This window comes from Xenopus laevis, chromosome 2L, assembly GCF_017654675.1.
Source record: "Xenopus laevis strain J_2021 chromosome 2L, Xenopus_laevis_v10.1, whole genome shotgun sequence".
Lineage (NCBI taxonomy): Eukaryota > Metazoa > Chordata > Amphibia > Anura > Pipidae > Xenopus > Xenopus laevis.
This window is the reverse complement of record NC_054373.1, coordinates 41,007,048-41,023,135: the sequence shown is the minus strand read 5'-3', so window position 1 is coordinate 41,023,135 and position 16,088 is coordinate 41,007,048. Positions and strand designations below refer to the sequence as shown.

At 37.9% G+C, this 16,088-nt stretch overlaps 1 pseudogene; it reads left to right on the top strand.

Moving 5' to 3' along the window:
• The first annotated feature begins 2,473 nt into the window (after nt 1-2,473).
• Nucleotides 2,474-16,088, top strand: part of LOC108707448 — a 173,861-nt pseudogene continuing 160,246 nt past the window's right edge.

Here is a 16,088-nt window from a genome sequence, read left to right as displayed (position 1 = left end):
ATTCTTCTTATTTTTTCAACTGAGTTAGCCAACTGAGTTGGCTAATTGAGACATTTTGTTAGCCAAAGTCTCGGGTAAATCTGTTTTTTTTAATCTGCTTTTATTGGTATATGGTGTGTTCTTATTGGTTGATACATTTTCATCCAGCCTATGAAATAACAAAATAATCCATATGCTGGCATAGGCATGGGACCTGTTATCCAGAATGTTTGGGACCTGGAGTTTTCCGTAATTTTATTTTCCTGTAATTTGGATCTTTATACTTTAAAGGGAACCTGTCACCCTAAGAAATAATTCCAAATTTTAATTTATCATGTTAGTTGAGCAAATTAAACTTTACTTACACCAAATTTGTTACTTAAGTTTTGTTTCATTCTTGGAATAACACAATCAAAGCATACTGTCATGTGCCATTTTGTGAACACTGTTATAAAGACATTAAATATCACCCCAAAATCTTGTATATGCACCAGAATGGGGGGGGGGCTAATGCCCATGCGTAGTACCTGTCAGGGAGCCGGGAGCTCCCTCCAGGGAGGTAGTCTGGATCAAGGAGGAAGCCCTCTAGTGGTAGCAAGGTCGCGGTATCCGAAGAGTAGTAGTGGTCACAGGCAGGAGTTAACGAGGGCAGGCAGAACAGATGCAAAAGTCCAAAGTCCAGGCAAAGTTCAATAACACAGGCAGGTAACAGGAATCATGGACAGGGAGCAGGAATCAGGGCTGGAAGCAGGAATCAGGGCTGGGAGCAGGAATCAGGGCTGGAGCAGGGATCAAGGCTGGAAAACAGACAGTACAGGAACCCAGGATCAGTAGCGATTTGAATCCTATTCTTGGGCCCCGTCACAGTGTTTTGGGCGCCCTTTTATGACGAGATCCCGGCACCAGTGATGACCTCATCAGGCAGCGACACTGCAGCCATGTGTTCAGCATGGGCGCCGCCATCTTGGATCTTCACTGAATGTAAACAGCGCCGTCGGGTACTTCTGGCAGTCCTGACAGTACCCTACACAATTTTAGAGCGTGAGGAGGGAAGGGGGAATGTGTGGAGTGCAGAGACCCGCTGAATGGAAAGTGAAAGTAATTGCCTGCCCCACCACTATGCCTCAGGCATAGAGGCGGGACAGGTGATGTTTGATTGACAGCTAAAATTTAAAAACCCTTTTGTAACAGCTATTGATATTTTAATGAAAAAAAGAATTGAGGTTCCATGTTTAATTTGCAAAGTACTTTCAGCTTTTTATGTGTAGGTGACAGGTCCGCTTTAAGTCCTCTGGACCCCGTTATTTCTTTTCCCGTCCTCTGGACCCGGTTGTTTCTTTTCTTGTCCTCTGGACCTGGTTGTTTCTTTTCCCTTCCTTTGGACCCGGTTGTTTCTTTTCCCGTCCTCTGGACCCGGTTGTTTCTTTTCCCATCCTCTGGACCCGGTTGTTTCTTTTCCCATCTTCTGGACCCGGTTGTTTCTTTTCCCGTCCTCTGGACCCGGTTGTTTCTTTTCCCGTCCTCTAGACCCGGTTGTTTCTTTTCCCGTCTTCTGGACCCGGTTGTTTCTTTTCCCGTCCTCTAGACCCGGTTGTTTCTTTTCCCGTCTTCTGGACCCGGTTGTTTCTTTTCCCGTCCTCTGGACCCGGTTGTTTCTTTTCCCGTCATCTGGACCCGGTTGTTTCTTTTCCCGTCATCTGGACCCGTTTGCTATTAATCTGACGGCTCTTAGGAAGAAGCTGTTAAGAAGTCTTTTACTTCTAGTTTTTATACTTTCAGGCCTTTTGTATCTTAGAGAATAGTTAGGCTTGTGCCAGATAAATAGTTCGTCCTGGGTGACTCGGGTCACAAGTAATAGCTTTAATTTTGTTCATGCACCTGCCAGTGTTTAGATCAAATATTGATGGAAGTGAAGTGGTGATAATTTGTTCAGCAGTTCTTATCACTCTTTGGAGAGAGTGTTTTCCTGTTGTATGATGCTGCCATACCACACTGCTATGTTACCAGTTAAAATGCTCTATATAAGGTTATTTGCACCATCTTGTTGACGCAACACCGCTTCAGTCTTCTGAGGAAATGAAGACACTGATGAGCTGTTTGGATTATGGCATTAATGTTGTCAGTCCACTTTAAAGACTTTGCAATAGGTAGACCTAGAAATGTGATGCCCTCAACCTGCTCAATTTTGACATCTTCAAATTGTAGTAGTTCATGTTGACATGGCTGTTTTCTGAAGTCAACAATCCTCTCTTTTGTTTTTGCTACGTTGAGGGCTAGGTTATGTTCTTCACTGTATTAAATACACACTAGCTGACTAGGTGCACATTTTTCCAGTGTTGCTAAATGAGCCCCAGCAGGAGGCTGCTACCTTTCCTGCTGTGGATCTTTTCAGGCTCTCCATTGCAGGGGAACACGGGAAGACATGCAGCACTTTATTTCCTATTAGTTTGTACTTACCGGGATGCAGGCAGGCAAGTGTTGAATGCAGGTGGAAATGCAGCCTGATGCTTCCACCACAGAGGAAAACCGGTAAGAACGTCCATGGGTAAAAAGTTAAATTAGAAATATACCTTGAACTCGTATCTCCATTGTGCAAAGCTATAGTTATCTATAGACAAATTTGTAGATATGTAATTTTTTTGGTCAAATCTCACATTTTCATGTAAAAAAAGAACTCAGAATCTTTTGAGTTTTCTTAAAACATTCTTTTTTCGTGATTTATTATACCCTGACCCTGGAAATGGCTAGAATCTAAAAATACACCATCTAAATCCTGTCGAGGTCATGTGGGAATCAATGGCAGAGGTCCCTTGAACCATTTGAAGATGTTAATAGACTTCATGATGTTTGAGGGTTTTGCCTGAAAACTCGATCATTTAGAGTGAATTTGAGTGTTTTTTTTCCCTCCTAAATTTGGTCAATTCGGGTTTTTGTTTAGTTAACCCTGAATTCGCTGAGTCTAGTTTTTCCCCACTCTGTTTTTTCTTTTAATTAGAAACCATTTGAGTTGTAAATTCATTTGAGTTCATTTGATGTGTATAAAACTCTTACATTCCACCTTTGATAAATAACCCCCCTAGTGTCCCTTCAGTTGTGGTTGTCACCCCATAATATCGGAGAGGGGTTGTATTTTCATCCGTTTGTGTTTTTATGTCTGTTGTGTATGGCACAGGAATTCTCCAAACCATTGTGGTTATAGGAGCTGTTGACAATTTACAGTGTAAGGCCAATGTTTTTTTTCCAAAAAGGTATTTGTTTTATTAGTAAATGCCTGTCTAGAAAGTCAAATCAAGCATTTTATTTTATATTCTGCAAAGTTCAGATAATAATCTTTGTTTTTAACCTTGTAGGCTATGAATATTTCATTTAACGATACAATGCACCCTCACGCCTAACCTTGAATAGGTCATACGCATGACATTCAGAAGCAAAAATGTCTTTAGTATAGAAAATATATGCTGACAAGTATATATTCAGCTCAGTGACCTGACCAATCTAGTAAACAACAACCTTTATAATGGAAGAGGGAGCTTTTACATTGAAAATAATGCATGAAGAGAAACTTTAATGATACATCACTTTAGCTTTGGAAAAAAAACATGACAGTCTGAGTGCTTCTTTAAATGTAAAAGCTACATATTCCATTATACAGAATTGGCCCGGACACCGAACTAAATACGTACAGAAAATTGCTCTTGCCTTGCACAGGAATTTTAAGATTTTGTCAACTTGCGTGTGTTTGACCTCTGCAAATTCAAGGTAGAAACCAGTGATTCGCTCCTTTTGTGACTATTAGGTACTTGTCTAACCTCCCAAATTACTAAATGGGTTTTCTTCCGCAGCTGCTGTTATCATTATTAGCTAATTATAAGCTAATCATATAAGGTGGAGCACCTAGAATTTATTCTTGCTCATATATATGCCAGCAAATACCGTTGACTCCTGCAATATAAAGTGATAACTTGAATAGATGTGCTAATAGGTAGTTTTTCCATTACGTCTTGGGATTGCAGGTTGATCAGTCATGATTCATTTCATCTTTGCGTTCTACTGTAGTTTGTCTGGTGCACTTCGCAGCATCAGAATGCTTCATTGGTAAATTTAAGGGGCTTTGTTGCAGATGGAGGTGGAACTAATATTTTGGAAATGGAGCATAGATGAGGGAAGGAAGGCGCACACACAAGGGTATTTTCCTTTGAATTTTGTGATTACAGGTACAAGATAGAGAATGCTTTGGACCTTGGGTTTTCTAGATAAAGGGATATTTCTGTAATTTGGATCTCCATGCCTATAGTCTACTAAAAAATATGTAAACATTAATTTGCAGATTTATCAACGAATTACGAATTCATCTGAATTTTGATTTTACTAATAAATTTGAATATACTCACAACTCGAATAGGAGGTTATTTAAGAAAAAAATGTGAACATCTAGGGGCACATTTACGTAGGGTCGAATATCAAGGGTTAATTAACCCTCAGTATTCGACCGTCGAAGTTAAATCCTTCGACTTTGAATATCGAAGTCAAATGATTTAGCGCTATTCGTTCGATAGGAATAATCATTCGATCGAACGATTAAATCCTTCGAATCGAACGATCGAACGATTTTCCTTCAATCCCAAATTGGCTAGAAAGCGCTAACATTGATGCTCGGTAGGTTTTAGGTGGCGAAGTAGGTGGTCGAATTTTTTTTAAAGAGATAGTACTTCGACTATCGAATGGTCGAATAGTCGAACGTCGTTCGTTTCGAAGTTGTAGTCGAAGGTCGAAGTAGCGAATTCAATGGTCGAAGTAGCCAAAAAAATATAAGTATTTTTTTATTCTATTCCTTCACTCAAGCTAAGTAAATGCGCCCCCTAATATCCAAACAAAAAGGTACAATCCGAAAATTCGATTTGTATACAATTCGTATTTGATTCAAGTTTTCCCTCGAAAACTTGAAAGTCAGGAAGGCTATTATCATCTTCAAATGGCTCAGTGGACCTCTGCCTTTGACTTGTTCATGAATTTGGCAGGTTTCAGGTTTCCATGCTCGAGGTGTGATTACATTCAAATTTACATTCGAATTGGGGGATTAAAATTCAAATGTGTGAATTTTGACACCAAAAAAAGTGAACATTCGAATTTACTATTGGACCCTTAATAAATCTACCCATAAATAGTCACAATTGTATTGTTTTGCCACCAATATGTACTTATGCAGTACATCAAGCACAAGGTGCTGTTTTATTATTACAGAGAAAAAGTAAGTCATTTAATTTGTTAGAATTATATACTTTTAATATATTTAATATTTTAATTTACTGAAATGCAAAATTGCCCAGTGTGCTTTTCCAAGTATATTTGCAATTTTCATATTTTTTTCCAGTTTAAGAGCTATTTAAATTTTTATTAAGTGGCAGTATAATGCATTTTGTAACAACAGCGCCACTTGCTGATCAGACAGCGACACCTTCAGAAGGGAAAAGCGAGAAGTGTTGTGATGTTGCTCTGCTCAGGAAAGAGATCAGAAGTATCCAATGCCCTTTCTCATTTCTTTCCTGAGTAAAGCAATATCTGAACAATTCTGTTTTCTTTCTGCAGGTACAGTATATCTCTTTGACTGCCTTTTACTGTTCAGAGAAATTGACCAGCATGTGGCACTGTTGCTACAAAATGTATTTTATTGGTAGTTAATAAAAACGTATATATCAATGAAACTGAAAAAAAAAAGAATATACATTAAAAAAGTGAAAAGTGCCCCGAGCAATTTAAAAAAGGGTTCATATTCTTCAGCAGTGCTACTCAGGTTATAGGTCCTGACCCTGTATTTGGGGTACAGTTTACAGTTTTGATTCTTCTTTAACTGAATGGTTTCTTATTTTGGCAATGTCCAACTGTATGGAATATAGACATTCTTTGTTGAAATCGTTCAGTTTTTGCTTAAAGATCTTTGAACAGAGCAGCCGATTCATATGCTGATAAATTGAGACAAAACAATAGAAAGGTGGACATATACTGTATTGTAACTTGTGTGTTTTTGTTCAGCTCAAGGACCAATGAATGAGACCTTGACGAGTACTGTGAGTTTGAATGTTATTCTGGTAAGTTTGCTAGAAAAAAAATGGGTCACTACCTTAAATAAAGGTTGCCAGCTACATCACTGCATCTTTGCCCATGTATTATTAAAGATCTCTTCCTTGTCATGTTTTATATAGTTCTCACACCATGACTGAAATAAATGAGGCAGACTTCACTGTTTGTTTTTAATTATAGCGTATTCTTGTTTTCCTTATTTAGATTGAACACAGAATGAATTTGTAATACGATTCTGTTCCACTTGCAGTGATTCGGCACATCTTCTTTACATGCTGGAGAACACCTGGACCAATGCAAAATTCATCCTTCAGATCATGTATGAGCTGAATGTTCTACCCCTGGCCTTACAGATCACAAATATTTCAGGCAATGTCCTGGTAAGGAATTACGCATTATAGAGAAGATTTCACAAATGTTTAAAGGGGTTCCAGGCAACTTTACAAACACCTGCACAAAGGGAAGAGGAAGGCTAGAAGGTTGTGTCAATTTATTTTACATTGATATAATTGTTCAAAAAAGTTGGACCTACTCCAAAAATTGTATAGACAAATACAAGATTCCTCTGCACTCAACCCATTATCAATATATTTAAGACAGAGACATTTTGTGCATACTGCTACTGAAAAATGCCTTACCCTTTAAACAACACAGGGATTGTTTGTCCATATATTGCAATATATTTAAGCTGGCCAACTACGTCAAAGTCATCCCATATCTGGCCAGTCCTATACTCAATTTTCATTTGATTGATTAAGAATTCTATGGTTTCATTATACATTTTATAAAAGGGACGAATACGTTTTACCTGCAACTTACTAGCTGCTTTCAAAGTAAAACTCCCAAACTTGGCTGCCCTTTTATTAGACACCAGTGGGATCACCTGACTATAATTGTCCAAAACTATCCAATGTGCTGCAAGAATAACTGAGTGAGGATACATTAAAAAAGGTGATGCTCTGCAGTTTTCATTGGCGTAAAAAGGAATGGAACATTAAAATATGCGGAAAACTCATAATTTGGCTTGTTCTCAAGGAATTTGGGTGTCCAGTTAGCTGAGCTGAAGGCAAGAGTGGGGGTCACCGCAGCTTGCTGTGTTCCAAGACATCTGCCTGAAACTGGGGACTGTTGTGATATGATAGTGTGTTTTCTATTGCAATCCATAAAATATGAACACTTAAAAAGGGGTCAATACTATTACAGACACTGAATGTTTATAGGATGGGTCACTAAGGTCACTTAAAGTAGAACTAACCCTTAAAAACAAATATGGCTGGAAATGCCGTATTTTATAAATGGAGCTTAAAGGGCATGTAAAGTCTAAAATATAATAAGGCTAGAAATGCTGTATTTTGTATATTAAATATAAACATGAACTTACTGCACCACAAGTCTAATCAAACAAATAATTTATGCTTTCAAAGTTGGCTACAGGGGGTCACCATCTTGTAACTTTGTTATACATCTTTGCAAGACTAAGACTCTGCACATGCTCAGTGTGGTCTGGGCTGCTTAGGGATTGTCATAAACAAAGCTGCTTGAGTTCTGTATGGCTGGGAAGTAAGGCAGGGGCTCCCCCTGCTGTTCATAAGTATGATTGTTTCCCTGCTCAGCAGTTAGGGACCGTCTGACAATTCCTATCCACAGCAGTAAATGAAGGGAGAATTTCACTGCATACAGTCAGGTTTCTTATAAAAACGGTACACATTTTTTAATTAAAGTATATTGGAGATAGGTTTCTGTTTCATTAAAGTAAAAATGGGATTTTATTTCTTTGCCTTTACATGCCCTTTAAGCATATTTGCCTTTACATGCCCCATAAGTTGTACCTCAGCATTTCTGTTTGCAGCATCCAACATCTCCTCAAGGCAGTTGTTCAGTTTGTTAATCCAATCCAGTGCCCTGTACTCTGCACCTTACAGAGTCAAATGCAACTAACTGGCTTTTGGGTGCAAGGGCCACATTTTGTAATTTTGTGTCTTACTGCTCCAGATAAATGAATTGGTCATTTGCTTTTTAAACAAATTACCAGAAAATGCTGCCTGATTTATTCTACGGAATATTAGAACTGGCACCAACCTTGCACCTGTTATTATACTACCACAGTGATTATTAGAAAAAGCACCATACTCTTGTCTGTTTTATTAATGTTTTATATGTATCTATTATATTATATGTTTGTCTCTTTTACAATCCTTTCTAAAGATGTGATAATGGGCACTTAAAAAGTGCAATGTAAATGACAAAAGTATCTTACGTATAAAGCAAACATACAATAATATATTTTATGTATATATTGTATTAAAAAATAAGGTTTAACTGCAATAATACAGAGTTTGTTCTGGCATGGAAATAGTTGCCTGAATTCTTTCTCCTGGCATGTGATATCCATCAGGGAATAAAGATTCAGACTGGTGAACTGCATATGACAGAGTAGTAGGAATACATTCTGATGATCTGACCCAGGGAGCAGTTCATTAGAAACAAAAAATGTCCCTGACGGTGAGGAAAGTTTTTTTGTTAAATATGGACAGTATCAAACTCGGAGGATTCCTTCTGAATTTCTTGCTTCGATATTTGAGCCAGTTAGCTAACGATTATTCTAGAAGATTGTATCTTCATTGTCCTCCTTTTTATGCAGGTATTGTTTTCCAGCATCTCGCCTTCTGATTCTATCTTTACAGGGTCAGACTTGCCAGTTACCCTTATTCCACCTGCCTCTTCATTTAGCTTGTGTAGCTAGAGGTCTTTGTACCCTTCTGTCTCAAGCGTCTCTTACTGTCGCCTCTCTTCTCCTCCTTCCTTAGGTACTCAGAGAGAGAGATATTTGCTCTTGTAGAAGTAAAGTATTGCTGCACTTGTGGGATTACTGATTAAGATATTTTAGGAAATTCAGTAATTTCTTAGGCCATAAAGCACTTAAGAGGTGCTCCCTCATTTTTGAATTGTCAAATGTGCAGCTGGGATTTCCATTGCTTAGGATCTTTATGCCAAATCAATTGCACATAGGACACAGTCATTACAACCCTTAGGTTGTGTTTTGACACCATCAATATATACAGTGTTATTCACTGGGTCTGGAACCACAGTTTGATAAATTGCTTTGATCTGCTTTAGAGCTGACTGTGAAACTGTAAGTGGGACAGAATGTACAAGCTCTACTCACCCACTTCTGTAACAAGAAGTAAAGCAGTGTCCCTCATTCTCATCTGCATAAATCTGTACAGCTGGTCCAGACACAGGGTGTAAAACAAACAAGGGGTGTTTGAAGGCTGGAGACCTTCAGCTATAAAGGATTTGCATTGGCTGCTCTGTAATTCAGAGGATATGGGGAGTCTTTAGAAATGCATAATCATATAGGGGCAGATTTATCAAGGGTTGAATTTCGCAGTACAAAAAACTTCAAAATTCGACCATCGAATTAAAAAATTTGAATTCGAATATCGAATTCGAAGTTTTTTCAGCAAATCTGGCAATCCTGCGATCGAATAAAAATCGTTCAATCGTCCGATCGAACAATTTTTAATCGATGTGTAAAGACTTAGAAAACTGCTCTAGAAGGTCCCTGTAGGCTAACATAGCACTTCCGCTGGTTTAATTTGGCGAAGTATTGAAGACGAAGTTTTTTTTAAAGAGACAGTACTTCGATTATCGAATGGTCGAATATTCGAACGATTTTTACTTTGAATCAAAGTCTAAGTAAATTCGAAGTCGTAGTATCCTATTCGATGGTCGAAGTATCCAAAAAAATTACGTAGAATTTAGAATTTTTTTACTTCGAAAATTCCCTCGAATTCACTTCGACCCTTAGTAAATCTGCCCCATAGTCTTAGGCCCAGTTCAGAGATCCAAAGAGATGTTTGATCATAGATAAAAGATTATAATGCAGACTTGGTAGTTGGGATGCACCGAATCCAGGATTCAGTTCGGGATTCGGCCGAATCCTTCTGCCTGGCCGAACTGAATCCTAATTTGCATATGCAAATTAGGGGTGGCAAGGGAAATTGCGTGACTTTTTGTCACAAAACAAGGAAGTACAAAAAAGGTTTCCCCTTCCCACCCCTAATTTGCATATGCAAATTAGGGTTCCGATTCAGTTCGGTATTCGGCCGAATCTTTCACGAAGGATTCTGGGGTTCGGCCGAATCCAAAATAGTGGATTCAGTGCATCGCTACTAGGTAGTAGCAGTAACATTGTTAGGGCTGGTTTTCCTTAAAGTATAACTTAACCCCCATGCTAATAAAAACCACTAACCTCCATAATCCCCCCTCCCCGCTCCCCCCCGCACAGGTGTTCACACAAGTAAATGCGGCACTTCGGTAATCTTCGGGTCCCTTCGGCAATTTCTGTGACTTTCGGCGCATGTGCATTTGTTCGGGACCGGAAAATTGCTACAACTGTTACTACTTACTGAAGATTCCCGCCCGAAGCGCTGAAGTTGGCCCCCTTGTGAGCTCCGCTGAGTTGACTCTGCAAAGAGAGGTAATTACCAGCTTTGGGGCATTTACTTGTGTGAACAACTGTGCGGGGGGAGCAGGGAGGGGGGGGGACTATGGATCGTAGGGGTTTTTATTAGCAAGGGGGTTTAGCAGTGTCGGACTGGCCAGTCCCCCTCTCCCAAACAGTTTTTAAAAAAATAAAAAAAAATTCGGCGCATAGCAGCGCCGTTTGCGCATGCGCGCCGAGCGCCGTTTCCGTTTCCGCATGCGCGCTGTTCGCGCATGCGCGATGCGCCGCCTGGGCGCCGAGAAAGGATTCGCCTAACAAGTAGGTAGCGGGGGCCAGTCCGACCCTGGGGTTTAGTTCTCCTTTAAGTGAAGTTCCTGATTCCAAGCAGATCTCACTATATCTAACACTGCATTTATGTATCTCCCAAGTTGATTCAGTCATGTTATTTTCCTTCTCTTATCTCTTACGTGTTTAATTGTCAGTCTTTACATGGCCCCTTTCTCTTGAAATTACATTCAGAGGATTTAAATAACTAACACTCTGAGTGAGAATGAGTACTGTTTGCATTAATATAACGTAGAATGATGATATTAAGATATATGGTATATGAAATCATTTAGCACTAAAAATGAAATAATGGAAAGATGATATGATTGTATTAATGCAAGGTGACGAAAGCTTGTAATACACTATTGCTTGTCATTTATATATAATCATTAGTCAGCAAAACATGGAGTATTTTAGAATGTAGTAAATAGAAATCTATTCATAATATAAATGCTGTGTACTCATCTATAGGCACACAAAATATATATATTTATATGATACTTCATTTATTTGTAGGGTAAAAAAATATATTCAGTTCCTGCTGAAATTCTGTTCAGAGGATTGAACCAACTAATTCTCTGATCGGGGTTGACTTCTGCTTGAGTTAAATGGGGACTATAGTGAAGATGAAAATTGAATTTAAGTTTTATCTAATGGAAATAAGAAAGTGTATAAATATAATCAGTTAAAGATTGTGTACCTATTCTGAATATATAATGTTAACTTCACCCTTTCAGCAATCTGGTCAGTCGGTAGTATTAAAATGAGTAAACAATTGAAAGGCCAAACAGATTTTAATACTGTGGAATACTTAATATTTTGCTGTACTATCTAAATGGCTTAGAGTTCATGTCCTATGAAAAGGGAATCCTAAACCCTAGCCTTACATTTTTCTGCCTGACAAATCCACCAGCTGAAAGGCTTATTATTTCCAGTATCAAACTGGGATTCCTAGGGCCCACCTAGAGATCTGACACCCTGGGCCCATTCTCACAACAATTACATATATGGCAGTGCCAAATTGTAGAGGTTTGTCTATAGGCCCATGTTTAAAATAAGGATGGGCTGATGCATAGGCAGAGGGGGATTTTGTTGTTTGGCAGGCTAATTAAAGGCATTTTCTACATGGATTACTGTAGCATTATGCCATCTCCAAATCCATGTATTCTATAGCAGAACACATGATAATAATAAATGAAAGTTCGTTCCAGAAATAATGCCCCAGAACACATGGCAGGAAAAATACATTGTCAATTGTATCCATGTTATTGTTAAGCCCAGAATACACTGTAGGATAAATGCAGTGCCAGTTCTACTTCCCAGAGTATATGGCAGTAAGTACCTATAATACCACATAATTTGGAATTGGCTAGCCTCCCCATGTCTTCACTTATATGTGCCCAATTCTTTCTTGATTATTTACTCAAATGTCTGAGAATGTACTCAGATATTACAATTTGTAGTAACCTATCCCCCTAAATGTCTTGCCTAAAGATAAAACATCCTAAATATAGACAGCAGGCGTCCTCTGAAAATGCATAGGATTATATAACTATGTGACATATAGGGACCCCAAATTTAAAATTGTGCTTATTCAGTTTCTTAATACAAAGCCTACTGCCTGCGTTGCATGTGTGTAATTATGGAAAATACACAAAAAGAGTGTCTTTCTACTACAAATAGCGTAGCTTTGCTAAGCTTGTAGCAGGAGGGCCACCAGCAGTGATTGAGGGTTGGATCCCCAAAGCAGAAATTGTGGGTGCAGCACAGGGGCTCTAGTTAAAAACTCGGCTGTTTGGCAGTTGATCTTGCAAGGATCGATTGTAGGACCAACATAAGTCCCCTGTAATATAAGGCACTAAGTTTGCCCAGGAGTAGTAACCAAAAGCAAACAATAAGGTGTTTGCTTTTAAACAGGTGCCCAGTAAATTGCTATAGACTACTGCATCTGGGCAAACTTAGTATGAAATAACTCCCTTTGGTTTTTACCAAGGGGGTTATATCCCCTCTGATGGTCAGCTAGGACTATGCTGTGTGGCTCGGGGCCTGCATATCCTATTTTTGTGTATTGCATGTGTGTAAAGCTGGCCATAGAAGCAAAGATCCGATCATTCAAATCCACGAACCGTCTGACTTCCCCATCTCCCGAACTGCCACTAACCATTCAGATCAAATAAATTAGAAAAGAACAGATCAGCCGATGTTGTGCCCCTGACAGCAATCGTACGAAAGTTATGTCCGACAAAAGCTAGTGAGCCACTGAAAATCGTACAATCGGCAATACACGCAGAGATATTAGCGGCAGCCGACAGAAATCTTTTAACCTGTCCGATCGACCAAACGACCGATCTACGCCGGACGAAAAACGACCTACTATCGGATCTTTGCGTCTATGGCCAGCTTAAGAGCAATAAATAATTGTCACCTACAACTACAGGACTGTTTATTTCTGATAATCTATTAAAAAGTTGGTTCACCTTTTAATTCACTCGTATAAGTATGTTAAAGAAGGGCCCAATTCTTAGCATTTTTTCATTTTGTCTTTATTTAAAATTTTGTAGATTTGTAGTTAATCCCGGCTTTTTGAGACTAAGCTAAATAAAACCACAAAAATGAATAAATAATAAAAAGCGGAGAGTTTGCTAAAAGACCAATTGCAAGTTATCAGAATTTCAACGTCTGCATCATTCTAAATATTTATTTAAAAGGTCACTATTCCTTTAACACATAGTAGAACACTTTTCACACGCAGAGTAGTCGTTTTTCATACAGGCGACGACCTCTGTGATTTTTGTAAGCAGTCAGCTTTTGCTCCTTTCTGTCTGAATCAGTAAATATGGGAGGCCGTTTTAAAGGCCCTTTTTAATTGATTAGTCTGTCCTGCCCAGATGGGGATGAGGCATACGCTGTGTTGTGTTTGTGCTGCTATGAATTTTAAGGAAAGATAATAGTGATAGTCCATAATACAGTTATGGAAATATCCGGATTACGAAAAACTGAATTACGGAAATGCCCATCTCCCATAGACTCCATTTTAATCAAATAATACAAATTTTTAAACGTGATTTCATTATTCTCTGTAATAATAAAACAGTAGCTTGTACTTGATCCCAAATAAGATATAATTAATCCTTACTGGAAGCAAAACCAGCCTATTGGGTTTGTTTCATGTTTTCATGATTTTCTAGTAGACTTTCGGTATGAAGATCCAAATTACTGAAAGATCCCTTATCCGGAAAACTCCAGGTCTCAAGTATTCTGAATGGCAGATTCCATACCTGTATTTTGAACTATATAAACAATTTATTTATAACAGTGCAAAATATTTAATATGTTTGGCAAATGTATACAAAAACATCTCTGTGTACCTTTCATTCCAACTTTAATGTAACCCTACAATATGAAATTGCTTTAATCTTGTATGTCTAGAAGCTACAGCTAATCTATGGCAAAAGAACAGAGAGAAAGTTTTGAAATTTTGACATGTCACATTTTTTATGGGAAGTAGACAACTGCAATTTTATGAGCCCATTTCCATTCAGTTTATCTCTGACTCCTCGATGTCTTCCAAACAGTGCAACTATCTACCTTCCTTTCCCTGCTGTATCACCACAAAATTGTTTAAGACTGTCTTCTATTTCACTTTGGTTCAGATCTTTTTTTTATCCCCCATCTCTAGCGGGTGCATCAAATTCAGCTTGAAATTTCTAATGACTAAAAATGATCTAGTTTCATAGCATGTTGCTCTTGCTGAACGGAGCAGCTGAAACAAACCGACTCTGTTGACAGAGATGATGTGTCTTGTCCTCGTATTCATCTTTCCAAAATCACGCTGAGCTGTTTTTAAAAAGAAAATGTCATTGTAGTGTGTGATTCCATTCCAAACCTGTTCTCTGTAACAAGTAAATGTCACTTTATAGCTAGAAAAGATGCCTACCTCCACCCCAAAATACATGAGCTTTTTCTTTTCTTAGAGTTGGTCAGTCGCATAGGGCATAATGTAGTTTGGCACAATCAGTAAAATTCTAAATGTATTACAAATACTTCTGATTTTTATTACTTCTTACCTTAATTTCCCGAGAGGCACCATACCCAGGATTTCAGATTAAATTTAGTTTAATGCAAAGTATTTTTTTTTAAGTATAATCCTAGTTTGTTTTTTGACTAAAATCAGGGATCTTTCCTAAACTAAACTGGATTTTTTAAATGCAGCAATGTCAAATATGGTTAAATATAAGGATGCACCGAATCCAGGATTCGGTCGGGATTCGGCCAGAATTTGGGCTTTTTCAGCAGGATTCGAATCCTTCTGCCTGGCCGAACCGAAAATTTGCAAATTAGGGGCGGGGAGGGAAATCGCATAACATTTTATCACAAAACAAGGAAGTAAAAAATGTTTTCCCTTTCCCACCCCTAATTTGCATATGCAAATTAGGATTCGGATTAGTTTCGGTATTCGGTAATCTTTCAAGAAGGATTCGGGGGTTCAGCCGAATCCAAAATAGTCGATTCGGTGCATCCCTAGTTAAATATTTGGCATATTTGGTTAAATTACAATACCATGAATTTGGTGTATCCATCCACAGAAATATATATATATATATATATATATATATATATATATATATATATATATATATATATATATATATATATATATATATATATATATATACTATAGTATATATATAAGAATGTTTTTCAGACCAGCACTCCCTTTTATGTAAAACAAATAATCTTTTATTGTTGCATCATTATCCAACGTTTCGGTCCCTGTTGGGACCTTTTTTCATCCTTGAAACCGACCGAAACGTTGGATAATGATGCAACAATAAAAGATTATTTGTTTTACATAAAAGGGAGTGCTGGTCTGAAAAACATTGGTGTATACAAGATTTACCGTGCACCCCTGCCTCTATTAAGATTGACCTTTGAGTGCGGATACTCATCTGGAAGTTATATATATATATATATATATATATATATATATATATATATATATATACATATATATATATATATAAATTTGTTCATCAAACTGGAGCACTCTTATAACAAAAACAACTAGCTGGGTGCAGGCTAATAATATGTAAATCAAACTGCAGGAAAAAACCGCACTCACATATATACTATATATAGTTATATATATAGTATATATAGTTTTGTTACAATTACAGTAGAACCCCCATTTTCATGGGCCAGGAAAAATTATGTAAAATCCAGGAAAATGTAAAATCTGGGAAATGTGTTAAAG